At 35.1% G+C, this 13,691-nt stretch overlaps 2 pseudogenes; both read right to left on the bottom strand.

Moving 5' to 3' along the window:
* Positions 1-1,537: 1,537 nt before the first annotated feature.
* LOC124829842 (L-type lectin-domain containing receptor kinase IX.1 pseudogene) lies at positions 1,538-3,484 on the bottom strand (annotated as a pseudogene).
* A 5,186-nt stretch (positions 3,485-8,670) lies between these two features.
* On the bottom strand, positions 8,671-10,593 carry LOC124829843 (L-type lectin-domain containing receptor kinase IX.1 pseudogene; annotated as a pseudogene).
* Positions 10,594-13,691: the final 3,098 nt, after the last annotated feature.

The raw sequence follows: 13,691 nt of genomic DNA, 5'->3' as shown, positions 1-13,691 counted from the left end.
TCAAGTCTGTCATTTGATGACTTATTTCATTTCTTATTTTTGTCATTTTGACTTTAGATTAATTAGTTGCTTTATAACGTATGTAATTGTGTGTATATAAAAAAAATTATCATGTTTAGGTTAAATGAATATTTAATTAACAATACTATTTTTATCATCTTAAAATATTATTTTAAATAAAATAGATAATTTAATTATTTATTTTAAATTTAGGGAAAGATAATTAATAAAAGATAAAACAGGGAAGAGAACGATATATAATATATTTTATGACAGTTTGATAAAAGATTATAAAAAAATAAATTTTACGCGCGTTTTTAATTGCTAGATTTTTCTTCTTTTTTTCTGACAAAAATACTTGCAGTAAATTATTCATGTCAATTATTGACATGTACTTTTTACAGTCATTTTAACCCTTACAAATTTCGTTTATAATGATTTTTAATTGCTAAAATTTATAATTTTAACAATTATAAATATTTTATTCTTTTTAGTATGTAGATACCAATTTTAAAACTAAATATTATTAGTATCTAAAATAATTTTTATAATGAATAAAAAATTATATTTGGATTGTGAATTGGTCTTTAAATTGATTATTATTATATTAGTTACCAAGGTTTTAGCTATCTAAGGAATTAGTATCTGAATTGATTTTTGATAAAGACTATTTTAGATACTAATAATTTTTAATTCATAAATTAGTATTTAAATGATCACTATAATAATTAATTATTTTTTATCTCCAAAATTAAATATTATATGGAAAATTTCATGTAATGACATAATAATAATAAAAATTAATAAATTAAGTAATAGAAAAAATTAAGCATTATAAAAAAGTAACAATCCTTCTTTATAATCCTTTTGGAGTCGAACAAAACAAGTATAATTATAACTCAATGCCAAGACTATAATATAAAGATCGGAAGGTCCAAATAGGATGGAGACATTCACATGGTTTGTTTGTTTCTTTACATATATTTTTATATATAAATGGGAACAATCTACTTATTTTTTATTATATTTGTTATTATTGACAAAAAAAATTAATACTTTTTATTCATTTAGTTTTAATAAATAAAACGCAATTCATATCCGTGAACTCAATTTTATCAATAAGGCTAATAGGGACGACCATTTATTTAAATGAAAAAAGGGGAAAAAAGTTAAATATTGTATAACCTTTCCAAGGATACGAGTGGTGGTATTTCAATATTTTAAAAAATCCAATAGTATTTAATGAATTTTTCTCTTTATGATGTGTGAAGTAAGTTGTATGAAGGGACAAACAATTATTCAAATATATACAGTGCTAACAATACATCTTAAGTAAAAATCATAAATGAATTCGTCATGAGCAAATATATGCAGTATGATTTATAACGTGAATTGAATTATTTGATAGTTATATAATGCCATTTACAAATGAATTGAGCTCAAGTGAAAAGGGAATAAGAAAGAACATGATGACTAATTTCTGTTCATCTCTAAGTAACTGGTATCCTTTAAGGAAGACCATAATGTGAAAAACAACTCATCTGTTGTTGTTGGAGGGAGATAGGTGGTGATGGAGAACAGGAAAAGGAGCTTCAAAGTTAAGCACCTTAATCACTTGCCTTATAGAGGGCCTTGTCTTGCTATCTGAATTAGCACACCAAATACCAGCAACAAGCAAGCATTCCATTTGCTGCACATCAAATTCCCCATTCAGGTTTGGATCTGCTGCTGCAAGGAGATTTCTAAGTCTATAGAGCTCCCACACCCACTCAACTAGTGATACTTGAGGTTGACCCTCTTTCTCTTCTTGATCAATGGCTTTTCTTCCACTTGCTACCTCCAACAAAACAACCCCAAAGCTGAACATATCAGATTCCTTTCTAGCCTTGCCTGTGATAATATATTCTGGGTCAAGGTAACCCGTTGTTCCAGCCATAACTGTTGTTTTTGACCCTTTCTTACGACCCTCAAGCCTTGACAGGCCAAAATTCCCAAGCTTAGCACTGAAATTAGAGTCCAACATTATGTTGCTTGATTTGATGTCTCTATGAAACACACATTTTTCAAACTCTTCTTGTAGGTAAAACAATGCTGAGGCCAAGCCTAGAGCTATGTTGTACCTCAAATGCCACGATAAGATACTCTCCCCATGAAAAAGATGAGAATACAAGCTGCCATTTGGCATGTAGTCATATATCAGAAAGAGATGATTCTTCTTGTGGCACCAACCGATGAGTTTCACCAAATTCCTGTGCCTCAATTGGCTAATGATCCTTGCTTCCGCTGCATATTCCTTCACACCATGTGATGAACCAGCTGATATTCTCTGTATTGCAGCATAAGTGTTTATGTCTTTGAAATAACCTTTGTAAAGACATTGCCTCAGCTTGTGTCTCTCTTTAAAGTTGTTTGTCGCAGATACCAAAACCTCGTATCTGATCTCCTTAGGTCCAGTGCCCATTTTGAACGCATCATCCATTTTCAAATCCGAAGAGGTTTCTGAAGTGGCTTCTTCCTTTTCTTTCTCGCCCCTCTTCCTCAATACAAGGAGGAGCAACACGAAGAAACTCGTAGCCCCACCTAAACCAAATCCTATTCCCTCCCACAACATTGTCTTGTCGAACTCTTTCTTATCATTAATTGTTATTTCACTAAATGACCATTCCAGCAAGGTATACTGATCAAATCCATCTCCTGTTGCAGCTGATATACCTACAACAACCCTCTCGTCTAAGTAGTTTCCCAAATCAATGTGGTAAAGAAGGTGCTGTGTTACTCGCTTTCCATTGGGCATGATTCCAGTGAAAGAAATGGTCAGCCAATGATCTCGGGAGTGGTACTCAATGGTACACTTATAAGGGCCTCTTGAAGTAGTATCTGTTCTCCAATTCTCCACTACCTCAGAGCGCATAGAGTTTACATTCACACCAACATGTGGGTCCCGAGGGTCCCAATCGTTTGAGAAAGTGTCAAACTCCACAGCCACGTATCGATAATCATTAAATCTGGTTGAGCGAGGTGCTGAGTCATTCACCAGACCAATGCCAAGGCCTCCACGCTTTATTTCATCCGTTGCATTCACCTTTAGGAGGTTAGGGTTTGCTATAAAGAAAGCAAAACCGTCTCCACGAGAACTCTTGTTTGGGATGATCATAAAGGAAAACTGGGTAACGAAGCTTCCTTGTTCCTCCGATGTCTTGTCCCATAGTTTGATAAGCTGGGGACTTGTTACTCGCCCAACACTCCCAGTTCCTCCATGGTTTGAGTCCACTGCAAGGTGGATGCCAGAATTTGAAACAGAAACATTTCCTTCAAGGTTTAGCTTTTCTACGTCCGCAGCGTTTCTGAACTTGTATTCAAAAGAAAATGGTTGTGAATGAGCCTTTTCAAGAGGGATTATCAAGAGGAACACAAAGGTTCCTCTTGCATAACAAAACCCCAGAGTGATTGCATAAAGACCAAAACGCCAATCACCACCTGCCATTATGAGTATGTTGTAGTCTGCACTTCGAAGACTATTAGCTGAGTATTTATCTTTTGTTGTTTTTAATTTTCCCTTTATCTCACGATTTCTTCTCCTCGTACTTTGTTTTATGCAATTACATTATGGGTCTTGTAGTTTCGTGAATATTCCGTTAACAACAAAGTTATTTTTGTCTCTAACTGTAATTTGCTTAGTATAAGAATAATAATTACTTTGTGTTTATCCAAGTTGTGACGAATTTTCCCACGTACACAACTCACCAATCGATAAAAAAGATGAGCAGGCATGTCTGGCTGGTTAAAATGCCCAAATTCGGTTGAACCATGATAGTCTCCCACCTGGGATGTAGGATGATAGAGATTTTTTTTCTCTTATTTTATGTAAGACAATACTTGGTTGATTTTCATGTTGTAGGTCTACTTGTTTAACTTCGTATAAAATGCTTTTGAGAGTGAGATTATAGAATTTATGGAAACTATACTAAAAATAACTTCTTAAAATTGTTTGGAGAAAAAGTTATTTGTGTTGCTTAAAGTAATAAAGATGCTACAATATTACAATTATCAAAAACATAAAATACTGTATGTGCAATAACATCTGACGATAATGTAACGAAGGAAAAAGATATTTTAATACAATTTTTTTTTTTAATATTTTGTTATAATACATTTATTATTGGTTTAATACATCATTTGATCCCAACTTTTGGAGTTTTTGTTCAAAATGGTCCTACATTATGAAAAAGTTCAGTAAGGTCTCATATTTTGTTTAAAAATGTTCATTTCGATCATTTTCGTGGACGCCATTAAAAACATAACGGTGCTGATACCACTGTGGTGAAATCTGAGTGAGTTGTTATGTTTGATGATTACGTGACACTGAGAGTGAGAAGTGAAGTGAGGTGGTGAAAATATTTTAAGTTGAGGTTTTTGTGTGTAATAAAAGGGGTGATTAGGGTCCGTGCAAGTTGTTCGCCTTTTTTTACCACAGTGGTTGTTGCTAGATAGAAATGGCTTCTTCTCAAGGTTGTTCATCTTGTTCCAAAACTGGGTGGGAAAGAAATTCGCAATCCGCAAATGATGGTGGTTGGAGGGGAGGTGGGATAATCCCTCATTGCAAATGTGGTGATTATGCTGTGAGCAAAGTGGCGAGAATTGCACAGAATGCTGGGAGACAATTTTGGGGATGTCGTCATTACAAGGTTTTTTAAATACCCTTGTCATTTTATTTTGGAATTTATTTGTTCATAGATTATTGAGTTAGAACCAATTTTGGTGGCTCATTTGGTGCATAACAGGGTAGATCTGCAAGAGGGGTGTACTGTAACTTTTTCAAATGGTGTAATGAAGAAAATAATGACGAAAGAGATGGTGAAATTGTCAGGCAAAGGAGGAGGATATGTGAGCTGGAAATTTTAGTCCAAAAGTTGCAGAAAAGTATAAAATTGTTACTTGGAGCTATGTGTGTTGTTATTGTGGTGAACACTGTGACAATGTGGGTCTGTTTAGGTTGATCTTCGTAGTTGGGTCAATGTTTATGTTGAGGTCTAGGTCAGTGTTTATGTTCATATCAATGTGAAGGTGAAAATCAATGTTTAGGTTGAAGTGTAGGTGAATGTTCATGTTCATGTAATGTGAAAGTGAAAGTCGGTGTAATGTGAAGGTGTTTATGTGAAATGTTAAATTTAGTATCCACTTTCATTTTAAAATGTCCAATGTGGTCCCCTTTTGAATTTAAAACTGTAACTTTTGGTCCCAAATTGATATCAACGCATGTAGCATCTCTGCCATAATATACTAACACAAGTAAACTTTCCTTAACTACATAATTAAAGTGGACGTACAAAGTACATAATAAAATTTCATCACATGACCATCAAAGTAAGTCATAAAAGTTTATCACATCAGTTGTGAATATACATAAGTAAATTAGTTCATCAAAAGTCAACTGCATCAACATACTACATAGTTCAGGAGGTTTTTATAACATCAAAATACATGCAAAGTGTTTGTAATTGACATCTAAACTTTTAGTGCACCTACTATTTCAAAAAAACTCCACTTATCGGGATCAACGTCCCACACAACAATCTCTCCATCTATGTACTTAAAGGGGATTTATTTTCACAAGGTCCCACCATGGTGGACCACTACCTCAAACCTTTCCCCAAACATCCCAATCCCTACAACTCAAATGCAAACGGAGACCACTTAAATTACTTAACTAACAACAATGGGACCACTATGAATTATTAATGAATTATTAATGAATTATTAATTAAAGAAATTTAGTGTTGGTTAAACTCACAATAATGCAGTTTTGTTTTAAAATTTATTTAATTTACTTTTAGGTTAACCAAACTTAATAAAATATATTTTAGTATTAATTTAATTTGAATTGGTGTAGCTGACTCTAATGATATTAATTTTAGAAAATAATGTTTATTGTAAAACACATCTATCTCCAACAAAAAAATAAAACACAAACAACAAAGTAGAGGAAAAAAAATTGAATCAAAAGAGATAGTATAAATGAAGGAAATGAATGTAGATGAATGAGATGAATATGGATAAGGGAATATGAGTTTGAACAAAGAGTATGAGTGTGAATGAAGTAGATGAGGGAAATGTGAATGAAGAAAACAAGTGTGACCAAATTTATATGAAGAAGTGAGAGAAGAAAATTATAAGTGAGGAGATTAGCTATCATTAAATCTAGGCCATTGGATTAAGAATGATCTATAGTTCTTATTTATTGCAACAACAACACATTTGCATTCATATAAATTTTACACTAACTTGACTGAATATTAAAGATAATAAACTCTAAGTTATATAAATAATAAAAAAATTATTGTTAATGAAGTAATAATAAATTAAATAAATATAAATACTAAAAATAAATAAAATTATTGTTAGAGTTTTATTATTGAGTTAACCAGTGTCGACTTGATTTAGTTAGTATCGATCATATGTTGATGGAGTACTGTTGATGGAGTAGGGAGCATCATGTATGATACAATGTGTAGTAGATTGAATTTAGCTCATGATATTAGAGTGGTTAGAAGATTCATGGCAAATCCTCAAAATGTTCGTTGAGAAGTTTTACTTATAGTGGATGGTGAGATATGTGAATTGAATAAAAGTGTTTGTAAACTATGTATAGAAAATTTATCCATAGTGCAAAAGCTATAAAAGTGTTTGTAAACTATGTAGGAAATGTCGATACCAGAAAGTCAAATTATGAGAAGTTGAAAACATCCCTGTTTCGATTATTTGGGACTAAGTTACCAAATGCCTCCACAATGCCTTCTCTTTTACTTGATGTCCGTTGTCGGCTCCTACCGTCCGGGGGAACCTGTCAAAGATTCTTCGATGCCAAAGTCAGTACGGAAACTGTTTGTGATTTGATGAAACAATAATGAATCGTAGTAAATGCAACGTGCCTACAACTCACCTCTGACCTCTATTTATAGTTTCTGCTATGGGCTTGGGAGTAGTGAAAAGTTAATCACGGTCCAACTTCAGCCCAATAGCTCTAATCCTAATTTACCTTAATCTTTATCTTAACTACTTGATTTGCCTATCGGTCAGTCTTGAACGGCCGTCCGTACGGTAAACCGGCATTACTCACCAGGATGGAGGGATTGGGCGGTCAAGTTACACAGCGGGTGAGGTGAATTTCTACGCGAACAGTCGCCCTCCCATGCTGTTGAGGGTAAGAGATGAGAAAAACACCAATGGTTGGCTGAGTCTCGAGATTGTTTTCGGATCGGCCGGTCCATATGGTACAATCCCTATGATAAATACATAAATTATAGGCACTGGGGACAAAAACAACCTAGAGTTGGATTGACTCCTTTTGTGTGGAGTGGGACATTGAAGAGGAAGTGTCTTTGTTCCCTTTACCCATCTTTGTTTCAAATATAACGAATCTTAAACGAAAATTTTGGGAGAGTAAAAACAATATGTTAAGACAAGATCGTCTAACCAAATCTTTGTTTAAAATTTAACATAACATCTAAAATGAAATAATACTTAATTGTCTGGGATAATACATTAGAATTGTTAAACGTTATTCTTTAAGTGTCTAAATGGTACTAAAACATCTAATAACTAAGAGTATCTAACACATACTTGATGAACACTATAGAATTCATAACATACCACTACAAAAATTCATTAAATTTTCGACAAGATGAAAAATAATTTGTCCATAAATTTAAGTTATTGGTGAATTTTATCATGTGTTTTGAAATTTTAATTAACAATGAATTTTAGTAATGAATTTATTATGGACAATACATCTTTCAATTACTGCCAAAAAAAATCGGTTGCTAATACATATTTCAATTTATTAAAATTAAAAAAAAAATACTTTAAATTTGTAAGGCCAAAATTGAGAATCCATATTCTTCTTTATTCATGCGTGGGAAACTTCCCTTTCTCTATTTATGGCAAACAAAAGTATCCAAGGTTGCCGCTGAAGGTGGCACTGTTATAGCCTTTTTCCCTTTCCATTCCTTGTCTAGATTGAAAGTGGCACGGCTCTCCTACCACACTGTTCGTAGTCATAACCATTAGACCACCACTATTGCCTATAATAATGGCCACCAATTGTGTCGATGGCGACACTAGCACAACCCTTTCCTTCAATGTTTCTCTCACCATCACGCTTTGTCGCCAGCGCTATAGCTTCTATTTGAGTCTCCGTCTCACCACGCCTTTCTGAGTCATCGTAAATGTTAGGGTTAGAGACCAAAAGAAAAAATAGTATTGGAAGAAAAAATAACTGAAAACCCTATTTTTTTTTACATTTAGCATACACGGCATGATGTGTAAAAGAAAAAATAACCCATACATGCTGAAATTTGGTATCTAATTTTTCATTAAAATAGTATTGGAAGGTTCCAGCACAAATACCCTCTTTTTTATCGGCAAAGAATTGCATTGCATTAAACGCAGTATTTGGAATGCTCCAAATTCATGTACAACAATTATACATTGAACATTAAGAATAAAAGACATTCTGTGCCCAGCACCCTTAAAGCTTCAATATGTTTACATCACAGACCTACCCCTCCTACAGTTGCATCTAGGTTTAAGACTCAACATTAAACTGAATCATTCAGAGTTCGTCCTTTAACCTGGATAAGCTTGCCTAACTATGGAAGTTCAAACAAGGCTTCATGAAACTGGGATCTGCTGTGGAAGAATTGGTAAAGAAGATTCAGAGTTAAGGACGTTAATCACTTGCCTTATTGCAGGTCTGGATGCTGAATCTGGATTAGCACACCAAAGACCAACTACCAGTAAACATTCCATTTGCTTCACATCAAATTCCCCAAGTAGGTTTTCATCTGCTGCTGCAAGCAGATTTCCCAATTCGTATAGCTTCCACACCCACTCAACCACTGATACCTCACCCTCCATGTGTTTGTGGTGAATGGCTTTTCTTCCAGTGGCTATCTCCAACACAACAACCCCAAAACTGAATATATCTGACTCTTTTCGAGCCTGGCCTGTGTTCATGTACTCAGGAGCTAAGTAACCCATGGTCCCAGCCACGTCTGTGGTTTCTGACCCTTTATCATGATCCACCAACCTAGCTAGGCCAAAGTCACCAAGCTTGGGATTGAAGTTGGAGTCCAACATTATGTTGCTTGATTTGATGTCCCTATGAAGCACACATTTCTCCCATTCTTCTTGTAGGTAAAGCAATGCTGAGGCCAAGCCCAACGCTATGTTGTACCTCACTTCCAAGGGTAATATACTTTCTCCCCGAAAAAGTTGAGAGTCTAAGCTGCCATTTTCCATGTACTCGTATATCAAGAGAAAATCTTTCTTCTTGTGGCACCAACCAGTGAGTTTCACCAAATTCCTGTGCCTCAATTGGCTAATAATCGTCACTTCTGCAGTGTATTGTTCTACACCCTGCTTAGAATCTGCTGATATCCTCTTTATAGCAGCATAGGTGTTGGAGTCTTTGAAATAGCCTTTATAAACACCACCAAACCCTCCATGCCCAAGCTTATTCGTCTCATCAAAGTTGTTGGTTGCAGTTTCCAATTCATGATAGCTAATCTTCTTGGGTCCAGTGCTCATTTGTAATTTATCTTCCATCTTTGGATCAGAAGTGGCCTTTGAAGTGTGACCTACTTCCTTTCTCTTGGCAATCATCCTCAATGAAATCTCAACCATTCCTAACAAACTCAAAAACAAGACAGCACCAATTCCTATTCCCTTCAATGTTATCATGACAGGCTTCCCTTCCTTTTCTTTATCGTCCGTACTTGGTGGGGTGATGCTAAACGACCATGAGAGCAAGGCATGCTGTTCAGAATATCTTCCAGTTGCAGCTGATATGCCAACAACAACGGAGTCTGGTAATTCCTGCCTTATATCGACAGAGTATGAAAGATGTTGTGTAGTCTTTCTCACTTTCCCATCGCTTAATTTGTATCCAGTGTAAGAGACATTCAAAATACTGTTCCTAGAATCGTATACAATACTACAGTTACAAACCTTCCTATGTGTCATATCTATCCACCATGTCTCAAAAATTTTAGACTCCATGTCATTGATATTTATTCCTACATGAGCACCAACTGGGTCCCATGGGTTTCTGAAAGTGTCAAACTCCACTGCCAGGAATCGATAACCTAACCAGAAGAGCTCACGATTACCATCCGTTAGGCCAACCCCAAGACTTCCTCCTCTTAGCTGTAACTTATCTGTGGATGGAAGATTTGGGCTTGCAAGGAAGAATGCCAAACCATCTCCATAGATACTCTGATTTGAGGAAACAACAAAGGAAAAGTTGGTAATGAAGTCTCTTGGTTCATTTGAACTATTGTCCCTAAGGTTTATTCGTTCAGCATACGTGACTCGCCCTGCGCTCCCAAACGATTTGCTTGGGGATATTGCGTTCTCTTCTGTGAGTTGGATAGCAGAACCTGAGGTAGAAGCACTCCCTTCTAGCTTAAGGTGCTTTATACAAGTTGAACTGAAGTTGGGACACTCAAAAGACTGAGTGTGAGCATTTGTTATTGCAATGGCGATGATTAGGATGAACAAAATGATCCTAAACAGTAATCCAGAAGCAGCCATTAGTAAGCGAGAGTTGAGTTTGATATTTTTTGAAGTCTCACACACATTGTAAGTTGTGTGATAAATTATATGTATTTTGTCTCAGGATAAGGTTAATGGTATTTGTCTCAACCCCCAACATTGTGATGAATATTCCTAAGAGAACATAGGATTCACGAAGTATAAAAAAGGAGCTGGATCAGAACCATTGTTCTGAGCCTGCCAGTGAAACAGCAAATATTCGAAGTGATTGAAAATGGTAATTAATTACGTACAAACATGGCTATGCTAGTTAGCGGTAGTATTCATGGAAATGATAAAGTTTGATAGAGACGATCCACTATTTAAGTGAGTTTTTTCTGTCACGGTATCTTATTTTGGAAAACAAAGCTTCCATGTGCCGTCGTTAAGATCCTTTTATAACAATAACTAATCACTTATGTCTTTATAAACAATTAAGTAACCAGTTACCAATCAAATGGTACTATTAATTATGAATATATCATAATTATTTTCTTTAACAGAGGGTACATAATATAAAATTTAAGGGGTAGATGACGATATTATTTTATACACTTTAATTTGGGTATTTCTAGTAATCTTTCAAACTAAATTTTTGTTCTCTCACTATGCTAGACCTTGAATAAAAGTTAGAGCGATTAGATCGGTCAATTTGACTTATCACTAGTAAAAAAATACTTTCGAAGGCGCCATATATGTTTCGTTTAAGAAAAACCGAAGCGTACAACCCTATATACCTCGATTACGAGTGCACTCGAAGCGGAATGGTTGTACTGCCTCGGTTGATAAGACACCCGAGACATATACCTTTGTACAAATCACTGCAAATCAGAGACAACTTTTTGAAAAGCCTTATTGCTTCGGTTTACTAGGCAACCGATGCCTATACACTTGTGCATGTCAGGCTTTTCGCCTGAAATCCTCTGCAAGTTAGGCTTTTCGCCTGAACCACTGACAGCTCTGCTATGCCAGGCCTAAGGCATCGGTTCTTCAAGGAACCGAGGTCGTTGATGAGCACTTTATACTTCGGCTATTGCTTTTAACCAGTGCAATATTGTGCTATTACCTCGGGTTTTAAAGTAACCGAGGTAGTAGCTCCATTTTCTGACCTTAAGCTACACAGTTTCATTTGCGTCGCCCAACAGCTTCTTCTTCCTCTTGTGGTCTCGTGCTTCTTCTTCGTTGTGCTCTGTGTCCACCACTGCCACTCCTTGCGTAGTCATTGCGTTCCTCCTTCTTGTCAGTGCTCACGGTTGTCGCTGCTGGTTGTTGTTATTGGTCGCGCCTCCCTCCTTCGCCATCGCGTTGTCCCGCCGCTGCTGCCTGCGTTGTCTCCAACGAGGTTACTATTTTGTCGTCGTTGTAACCTCCGCCGATGCTGCCTTTGTCGTCACTGCCTCCGCCGGTGCTGCCTCCGCCAGTGCTGCCTCTTTATACAAAAAGTGGAGTAATTGTTGGTGCTATTGGATGAGGAGAGTTTGAGGAAAGACACAACACTTCTTCTCCTGAATGGTCTTCTGATCATATAGCTCTGTTACCCGAGTTTTGCTGCTACAGGAATAGTTCTAGGCAATAATTTAAGGTGCCATCATCTCTTCCCTTACCATGCTTTGTTATTGTTCTTTTATATTTTTTTCTTTTGTGTTTGATTAGTGTTAGTAGTTATCAGCTTTCTGGAAAGATCAACAAGTTGTCCTTGGTAAATCTGTTGTCAATTAATGAACAGCTTAAGGCTCATATTTTGTTACCATTGAAATTCAAAATGTGTATTGGAAGCCCTTTATTCAGACTTGTGAATTGAAGTCTACTACTTAATTCATAAAGAATTATTTACCAACCAATTTTGTTAAATACATCTTATAAGCTAGTCAAATAAGTTAATGCTAACTTATTGATTTTATTCTAAATATATTCTAACTTGATTTATATAAAAAATGGATTTTCTAAATTATTTTTAATTTATTGAGGATGGTGTTCGCATTTTGAATTAAATTAGAGATACTTTTAGAATAATACATTACACTTAGTAGAATTTGTAGTTAAACAAACTTACATGACTACACAAAGAGTTAAGTGCATTATTTTCTTATACTATTTTAGTTTAGTGGAAGTATTATTTTGTGAAGTGTTAAAGTGTGTAACGGTTAAAGTATTATTTTCTTATATTGCATTTTGTATACGTAATTATTTGTTTGCTTGAATATATATTTTTGTTGACAATTAGCCTTAGTTTCCCGTTTGAGATTCAATACAAAAATTATTTACTATCTCCAGATTTTTTGAACAAACGTACTTTTTACAAATGAATAGAGGAGATGGTAATAATAATTTACAAGTATTGAATTTTGAATTGTCTGTTTGGACAGTTTAAGAAGAATAATAACTTTTTCATAGTTTATTAATACATATTAATTTTAATATACATGTCTTAAATTTCATGAAATTTTGCAGTTGTGTTTTGTATTGATCTTCGGGTGCATATTTGATTGTGATTTATAATCACTTTCATTTTGTGTAACCTGAAGACCAATGCGAAATGTTGACAAAATTTCGTGAAATTTAAGATATGTTGTTTAAAATTGATATGTTTGATAAACTAAAAAAAGTGAATCTTCTTGAATGGGATAGGGTCACACCTTGAATATGAAAGCGATCAAAGTGATCATTCAAGATTATTGAAATTTTCTAAATAATTTCAGTAAACATGTGTACTGATCGAGGGTGGATTAATTTACCACGCATCAGCACTGAGTACGAGAGAGGGGTAGAAGAATTTATAGAGTTTGCGCAACGTAATGCGAGTACAAGTGGTGATGAGTGAAATTCAGATGTCCCTGTGTGAACTGTTTGAATGTGAGGAAGTTGAACGCAACTGATATTAGGGAACATCTTATCTGTGATGGTTTCATACGAAGTTATACAACATGGATAGGCACGGCGGATAAACAGACTTTCCAACTATCTCTCCAATTAAAAATGCATATGATTCCACCAAAGATATGGAAGATCGACCAAAAGAAGACAACTTAGAGGACATGATCCGCGATGTTGGAGCAGAAGCTTTTGGCCAAGCGCATGTGTATGAAACGATGTCCATT

This window comes from Vigna umbellata, chromosome 1, assembly GCF_029865625.1.
Source record: "Vigna umbellata cultivar VRB3 chromosome 1, Vumbellata_1.0, whole genome shotgun sequence".
In the NCBI taxonomy this organism is placed as follows: Eukaryota; Viridiplantae; Streptophyta; class Magnoliopsida; order Fabales; family Fabaceae; genus Vigna; species Vigna umbellata.
This window is presented reverse-complemented; position numbering and strand designations above follow the sequence as displayed.